A 9064-nucleotide genomic window follows, 5' to 3' on the forward strand; every position below is an offset into this window, starting at 1 on the left:
TCTCTCTCATCGACGTTTCTAACTCTCTATCCCTCTCCCTTCCTCTCTATAAAAATTCAATAAAACATATTTTTTTTAAAAAAATGAAGAACAAAAATAGAGCCAGAGTAAAAAAATGTTAGAATATAATAGGAGTATTCCTGTTATTTGCAAATTTTTAATATTTTCCACAACTTTTGTGATACTATACTAGAGGCCCAGTGCATAAATTTGTGCACGGTAGGGTCCCTTGGCCCACCTGGGGATCAAGGCCTTTTGGAGGATCAGCTGGGGGGAGGGGCCATAGCAGGTTGGCTGGCCAGGTGGAGGAGCCCCAGGAGGCTGGCCAACTCCCCACTCGGCCCCTATTGTGGGGCCTGGCTGGCCAGCAGGAGGGGCTGCAGGAGGTTGGCCAGCTGGCACCACCCCACACCTATGGAGGCCAATGGGAGAATTGGCTGGGAGGTTGGCCACCTTCAGGAGGTTGGCTGTGGGAGCGCACTGACCACCAGGAGGCAGCTTCTGCATTGAGCATCTGCCCCTGGTGTTCAGTGTGCATAATAGCAACTGGTAGAGCGGTTGTTCTGGTTATTCTGGTCATTCGTCAAAACGGTTGCTTAGGCTTTGATATATATAGATTAGTACAGTTTTGGTAATATTATTATATTTAAAATCTTTTTTCTTAAAACATTAATGTTTATTGCATATATTTAAAATCATTTTTCTTGAAATGTTAATGATTATTGCATGTAAACATAAAAAGGGAAAAAAACTACTTGAAAAAAATGACAAAATTTCATGAAGGAATTAAACATACATGTCCGGAAGGTGCATAATGTCCCAAACAAGGTGAACCCAAAGAGACCCACACCAAAACACATCATAATTACAATGGCTAAGGTTAAAGATATAAAAGCAGCAAGAGAAAAGCAGTTAGTTACCTATTAGGGAGTTCCCGTAAGATTTCTCAATAGAAATTTTGAAGAGTGGAGACACTGGCACAAGAAATATTTAAAAAATGAAAAGCGAGGATCTACAACCAAGATTACTCTACCTGGCAAAGCTATCATTTAGAATCAAGGGTCAGATAATTACCCAGACAAGAAAAAGCTAAAGGAGTTCATCACTACCAAACCAGTATTACATGAAATGTTAAAGGGTCTTCTTTAAGAAAAAAAAAAAAAGATAAAAAATGTGAACAATAAAATGGCGATATATATATATCTATCAACAACTGAATCTAAAACATCAAAATAAATGAACAAGCAAAACAGAAACAGATGCATAGCTACAGAGAACATTTTAACAGTTTCCACCTTGGAGAAATGGTGAAGGGATTAAGAAGTACAAATTGTTCCGGAATGGTCATGTAGAATGTAAAGTACAGCATAGGGAATATAGTCAATAATATTCTAATAACTATGTACCAGGTGTACCAGTTAATAATGCAGATTTTTTTCAATAAATGGAGTTACACATGTTGATATATATGTGATTTGATATGTATGCTATTTTGTTGTATTGACAGCAAGCTTCAAAACTTCATGTGGCTGGAATAAGCTAGCAAGTGACTGAGGAGGGCAAGCAGATCACAAAGGGCCTTGGAGCCCAGTGTAAGGCCTCCATTGTAAAAGTACATTGTAAAGCTTTTACTCCATGTGAAATGAGGAGTCACTGCAGGTTTTGAGCAGAGTGATGTGTTAAATTTCAAAAAGGAGCTCACCACAGCTGCTGTATTGAGAACAAACTGTAGTGGGCAAGGGTGGAAACAGGGAGACCAGTTAGGCTACTTAAATCAGAAGAGCAGGAGGAAAGGTTTTAAGAAGTGTCAGATTCTAGCCCTAGCCAGTTTGGCTCATTCTATAGAGCACTGGCCTGCAGACTGAAGGATCCTGGGTTTGATTCTGGTCAAGGGCACATGCCCAGGTTGCAGACTCAATCCCCAGTAGGGGGTGTGCAGAAGGCAACGGATCAATGATTCTCTCTCATCACTGATGTTTCTATCTTTCTATCTCTCTCTCCCTCTCCCTTCCTCTCTGAAATCAATAAAAATATATTTTTTAAAAAAGAATTATCAGATTCTGGATATATTTTGAAGGTAGAGAGTCATGCTTTCCTAGCAGACTAGATATGGGATGAGAGAGACACTGGATTGTCAAGGATGACAACTGCTCTACAAAAGATGATATTGCCCTCAATCAATCTGAGGCCCAACTGATACTATGATACATGTTACAAGTATCCTGATTTATTTGGTCTCATCAAATTTTAAACTCTCTTTAGTTCACTCTTCTCTTTCTCCTCCCACAGAAATAATCTACTCAGAGAAGTCCAATCTACTAAAGACAAATGAAGTTCCTTCTCAGAAAGGACTGCAATGATAAGACAGCCTGCTCCAGAAGGCAACCCCAGACTAGTTAATGTTTAATGGCTAGTCAAGTAAACAATGGAGTTTCCACTGATCATTTGTTGGCTTTATGACCTTGGACACATCATTTCTCCCCTCTCTGCCTCATTTCTTTGTCTTAAAGTAAGGATAATGTTACCCATAGGGTTATTCTGAGCACTAAATGAATGAAAAGCTGTCAAGCAGTATCTGGCACAGACTAAGCAATACATAAAGGTTGTAATTATTACTATCATTATAAAAAACTAGTGTCCTGGTGCACGAATTCATGCACACTGAAAGGAAATTAATTAGAAGAAATATTTTAATATCACTATATGTATCTTGCTAATGAAAAGAAAATAGGATTCCACCAAGTCTCCTATCTACCTACTCCAGGACTTCTGTGAGGATCAAATGAAATGAGGCACGGGAAAACACTTCACAAACATTTGGTTAAATTGAAATGTTTGCACCTGGCTATAAAGCAAGTCGTGTTCCTGGGCTGAAGAAACTCCAAAGAGGCTAGTTGCTAGGGAGAGGAAGTCGGGTGTTGCTTGTGATGTCATTACCCAGTGCCCACAGCCACAGTTTCCAGGCTGGGCTGGGCTGTGGGCTGCATTTTACGTCATGGGGCCTTGGCAGTGTTGGCTGCGATTTGGTGGGGTATCGCTCCCAGGTAGTGGTGGGTCATGTGCCCCACTTGGGGGAAGTCACGTGTTGGTTTGTCCGTGCAAGATCATGGTGCCATTTATTTTTAAATGGCCAGTGCGTGTCATGGCAGCTCCTCCGTTGAGTGTCTGTCCCCTGGTGGTCAATGTATGTCATAGCTACAGGCCAGAGAGATGGTCACTTAGCTTTTAATATATATAGATAATACCTAAGGAACTAATAAGTCTAATAGAAATTCTAAAAACATAAATAATCTAACACTAATGTACACTAAGTACAAAGACAGGGTAAGCTGCAGGTAGGTCTCACAGAAACCTAACGGCCTTAACTCAGTCACTGAAATCCTATGGGACAAATATTACCCATTGTGTGTTTGAACAGGGAAAACACGGGTACATTAGCTCATTTATCTGTGTTTTAAAAAAACAAAACTATCACAGAAAATTCATGAACTTCTTTGAAGCTTTCCATTCTAGTTGTCTGGAACATCTTTCATATATGAGAGTGATGGCACCCAGTCAGCATGGCTCAGTGGTTGAGCACTGACCTATGAACCAGGAGGTCACGGTTCAATTCCCAGTCAGGACACATGCCTGGGGTTTCCAGCTCGATCCCCAGTGAGGGGTGTGCAGGATGCAGCCAATCAATGATTCTCTCCCATCAGTGATGTTTCTATCTCTCTCTCTCCCTCTCTCTTCCTCTCTGAAATCAATAAAAATATATTTTTAAAAAAAGAATGATGGTACTTGAGCACCTCAGCTTTTGTTATATGCTCTACTTGTTATACACTGTACTAGAATAAAGAATTGAAACGTAACCTACATAATTTTATTAACCAACTAGTGGCCCATTGCACGAAGATTTGCGCAATAGGCCTTCCTTCCCCTGGCTGCCGGCACCGGTTTTTCTCCAGCACCCGGGATGCAGGCCTTTAGTCCAGCCGCAGCAGCAAGGCTTGTCTTCCCCGCTGCGGCAGCAGCAGCAAGCTTGGTTTCTCGGTTCTAGCTGCTCCCAGCCCCTCCTTTTTTTTTCCACCTCCTTGAGCGGAGCCCAGGGCGGGCTGGAAGTCTGGGTCGCCCCTGGTGACCCAGGTCCCCAGCCACTCCTTGAGCAGAGTCCAGGGCCAGCGGGAAGCTTGGCTTCCTCCATTGCCGGGAGCAACCCAAGCCTCCTGCTCGCTCCTGGCTCCGTGGCCGCTGCCATCTTCAGTCGTCTTCAGTCTTCACTCCACGCCTGCGTATGCAAATTAACCGCCATCTTTGTTGGGTTAATTTGCATAGTTGCTGATTGGCTGGTGTGTAGCGGAGTGATGGTTAATTTGCATGTTTCTCTTTTATTATATAGGATGTTACCCTGATAAATTTAATTAAGAATTGATATAGTTTTAAAATGTTTACTAATCGCCCTAGCTGGTTTGGCTCAGTGCCGTGGTCAACAAATCGCAGCTCTTTGGCCCCTTGAGTGTGGCTCTTCCACAAAATACCATGTGCAGGCGCGCAAGTACAGTGTGATTGAAACTTCATGGCCCATGCACAGAAGTCGGTATTTTGTGGAAGAGTCGGTATTTTGTGGAAGAGCCACACTCAAGGGGCCAAAGAGCCGAATGTGGCTCGCGAGCCGTGGTTTGCCCAGCCGCAGTTTGCTGACAGCAGAGGCAATCCAGTACCTTGTCTAGATGCATTACTGTTTTTTACTAATCATCTAACAATACTACTGCACACACCCACACACATATATATACACACACGCACTACATATACATATATAAATATATATATATTAATATAGTACACACATATCCTATTTAACTTAAATCTGTTCTCTTGTCCAGCCTCTAACACAGAATGAATTTCTACGGAAAATGCTCCTGAACAACAGCAGCAATTCTTAACCCTGGATGCATCTTAGAATTACCTTAAGAGCTTTAACCATGATCAAAGGCCCAGTCCTACATTTCTGAGCTAACTGAAACCAATGCTGACAACTGCTGAGTAGGTAAATCCCACAAGTATTACACGAACTTGGGAAACAAAGAAAACACTGTTTAAATATTTCTGGGTTTAAAGCAGTATCATGGTATGAACCACAGCCTAAATTAGAAGTCCTCTAAACCTGACCTAGTCTCTTAAACTATCCTGAACCTACAAAACAAGAACTGGTGGTCTTCCAAACGTTTTCTTAAAAGAGAGTGATGACCAAATTTAGATTTCTTTCATGTGGAAAAACACACAATACTATTCTATTTTTCTGGGGCAAAATCCTTCTAAGCCTTATTGCCAAATAGCTGGTTACAATTTGTGTGTGTGTGTGTGTGTGTGTGTGTGTGTGTGTTTCCCTACTATAGTCAGTAACAGTATACAGCCTGGCTCTAAGAAATGTGAATCTTCCTTCTGTTTGTATTTTTAATCCATTATCTAAAGCACAAAGCCTCACCCTGGTGCATGGGTCATCCCATGCACCAAAAAATTGCTGGTTCTGATTCCCCATCAGGGCACAAACCAGGCTTGAGGGTTCCATCCCCAGTAGGGGGCTTGCAGGAGGCAGCAGATCCACGTTACCCTGTAACATAGATGTCTTTCTCCCTCCCTCTCTCTAAAAATCAATAAAAATATTTTTTAAAATAATAAATAAAACATAAATCCTCTACCCGATATTAGTTCACAGCATAAAGGAGAAATTATTGACAAATGTTTTGCCTGTCATATTAGCATAACGGGGGCGATGGGGGCTAGACCTTGGGAGTGGGAATCGCGGGGGTGGGGGGGGGTGAATCAGGGAAAAAGACAAATGTAAAACTTTAGACAATAAATATATTAAATAAATAAATAGATAAAAATGTTTTTGCCTGTCAACACAGTATAGGACTGGGTAACGGCTTTCTTTTTTAAACTCATTCACTCACTCATTTCTTTAAAATGCAATACTTATTAACTTTCTCATATGCTAGACACTTCTTTCAGGTGCTTGTGACTATAGCAGTGATCAAGACATACCTTTTAACATCCTTTAGATGCCTTTAAATGCATAAATTTAAAAATGAGTATTCATGTAGTTCAAAAAAATCTAAAGAGTAGGTTAAGATAATGGAAGTCTAAAATAATAACACTAGAAATGTCATCTGGAACTTCTAATTTAATGAGCACCTATTATAAACAATATGTTGCATTGGTCTCTTTATATGTGGTACTCATTTAATACAGTTGCTGTCCTAAGGAAATTAAATCACTACTTAGAAGAAATTTTAAAAGGCCAAACATTCTTTTAATGGAGTTTAAATTTGGCTTTCCACACTAGAGGAAATACTCCATCCTAAAGTTGACAAGAATTAATTATGGCAAAGTTGTATCAATTCATTCATACAAGAATTTTTTCCAGATTACTTCCACCACATCAACTGTGAGAATTGTGGGTTAAAAAAAGAAAAATCAAGTTGTCATAAAAATATATTTCAAATTTCTTAAAGTTTAAAATTATGTAAACTCTAAGCACGATGCATAAACTGCCCATCTGTAGATATTAAGCCATGTAGCTTATTGATAAAATCGTACTAATGAAGATATTATAAAAACAACAGTAAAATAAACTTTACTAGGTACAGTGATCAGTTTTTTAACTTCCTTTACAAAAACTGGTCCAGACCAAAAGTTACTCAGATCAATCAGGAATTCATAGAACTGTAATTTGGCCCCAAGCAAAAACGGACAACTTAATACAAAACTTTCTAACAATACTCAAAAAAAATTTTTTTAAACATTCGGGTGGAGTTAGACTCCAATCCCTCAACCGCCTCGGGGGGAGAGGGAATAGAACGGGACCCCTTGGTTTTGTTTTTAATTTTTAAAGGAAATGCAGTTGGGGGACAGCCAAGCGGAGTCAATTATGTAGTAAGTTTTCTGGGAGCTGACACAGGCCAACCCTGTTCTCCAATTCTAGGTAGAGACTAATCCCAAAAGGGTAGTCAATCCTCAGTTTTGCCAAACGTGTCCACTCCCTTCACCTTTTTAAAAAGTGAACAGCTTGGTTGTGGCCCAGACCAGACCGCCCCCGCCCGCGGGACCCGATTGTTGTTTTGATTTGCATTTCTCGGATGATTAGTGAACTTAGTCAGATTTATCTCTGGTTTCTCAATACAATCTCCATCCCAAATATTCTGCCTTCTTGATCCCACAGGTCTCCTCACTTGATAAGAGCAAAAGTAATTTATTGATTGATTGATTGATTACAGAATGTGGTTGCCATACTGAGAGGTATACAGAATCCTTTATAGGCCAAGTCCTGACCTGGTTCTCTGTGTTATTAATCAATGAAAACTGCACCTCATATGTTTTTCCCCAAGCGTTAAGGACGAGATCAAGACCCACATTTGTTTCCTACCTTGCTGCCTTTCCTTCCTGTTTCAGATTCCATGTTTGACGGGGTGACAGACAAGCCAATCCTAGACTGCTGCGCCTGCGGGACTGCCAAGTACAGACTCACCTTTTATGGGAATTGGTCTGAGAAGACGCACCCAAAGGATTATCCTCGTGAGTAGAGCAGCAACTTTATGGGTTTGGGAAAAGTGCATTACAGAGTTCTGTCTGGTGATGGGATACACTAGCTGAAGTATGTTAGGTCTGCTCGTTCCTGGAAAATGATACATGAAATGCACATTCCCCGCAATGAATTCCTCAGGACAGAGGTCTGCTTCTGGCTTCTTTGCATAGCATTGTTCTAAGTGTATTCTTATTTGTGCTTTAAAACAATATTCTCCAGGATGAAGGCGGGTGTGGCGCCCGGGGTGCATGAGGCTGCGCTGGCCACTCTCGGGACGGGTTGGGGGCCCTTCTTTGTTTTCTTTTTTTTTTTAAGCCTTTAAGAGGAAGCTGCCCTTGATTTTTCTCTCTTCTGCTCCGAGCTTTGCGGAGGACTTGCTGGTGGCCCCTGGGCTACTTCAGTGTGGAGTCAGCCGCAGCACTGTGTGTCCCACGAAGGAGGATGAGACGTGGAGACAGGTAAGTAACACCAGCCACCTGTTACCTGCGTTCAGGCCTGCTGGCCGCTGCCTGAATCGTGGCCGCGAAGTGAGATAAAGGTGAGCGCCTGGCAGGGGGACCTGCCCCCACCCTCCACCCCCCCACTCCCGGCCTGTCTGGGGCAGAAATAATCTTTCCACCCACCACCCACTTCCAAATACTCAGTGTGGAGAGACTGGGGGAAAAATATTTTTCAACACGAAGAAACTTGGTGCAATGCTCTTAATTTTTAACATTAGGAAACTGAGGACCAGAAAGATGACGTGATGGGAACAAAAGAAGTACGGGGATTAATATTTATGTGGCATCAGCATCTGTAAATGTACATCTTGCCAGAGGCTTTATAAACAGTAATTCATTTAATTCTTGACATTCAGCCTTTTTTTTTTACCTGTTCTGCCTCTCTTGGTAATGTTTATACATTTATTAGGCCATATTTTTTTTAAATCTCCATGGTCCAACAATATTAATGTCAGTTAGAATAAGTGGTGGATGTCCTTGGAAATTAAATGGCATCAAAGAGCTGATGTTGACAAGATGAGAAAGGAAGTGTAGAAAAGAAGTTCTGAAGAGTAGCCTAAAAGAGGTGGGGAGATAGCAGCAAGACAAAATAAGGCTCTTCATTAAGGTAGTCTGACACTCTTGCCTCCCAGGAAAGATGAACCGGAACGTAACTACAAGTCAGTGAGTGTGCACATACAGATTTTCAGGGCTACAATGTGGATAAGGTGGCTGAAAATCAGGATATTTTGTATTTTGGGTGCCATTAGCACCCAATTACTAAACCATATGTATATGGCATATTCACTTAGGCACATTAAATAATTTTTATTTAATCATAAAATTTGCAATTAATAATGTTTGAAGGGCTTAAGAAGGTGAATCAAATGGCACTGAGGAGACAGACAGCATGTCTGTCTCAAAGTTTCTCTTCTGCAGGGTCACTGGGCAGTGTTAAGTGGGAATAACATTTGAAGGCAGGGAAGACATGACTTGGGGGGGGGGGGGGGGGTTT

The 9064-nt window shown here is 41.3% G+C and overlaps 1 long non-coding RNA gene across 1 annotated transcript in view; it reads left to right on the forward strand.

Annotated features, from left to right (window-relative positions):
* The first annotated feature begins 3246 nt into the window (after window positions 1-3246).
* The window catches only part of LOC107184798, an 18474-nt gene continuing 12656 nt past the window's right edge, over window positions 3247-9064 (forward strand). The window contains exon 1 of the long non-coding RNA XR_001515710.1: window positions 3247-3260. This is a non-coding gene — a long non-coding RNA (uncharacterized LOC107184798). The remainder of the gene's footprint in view (window positions 3261-9064) is intronic.

Source organism: Myotis davidii, unplaced genomic scaffold (assembly GCF_000327345.1).
Source record: "Myotis davidii unplaced genomic scaffold, ASM32734v1 scaffold388, whole genome shotgun sequence".
In the NCBI taxonomy this organism is placed as follows: Eukaryota; Metazoa; Chordata; class Mammalia; order Chiroptera; family Vespertilionidae; genus Myotis; species Myotis davidii.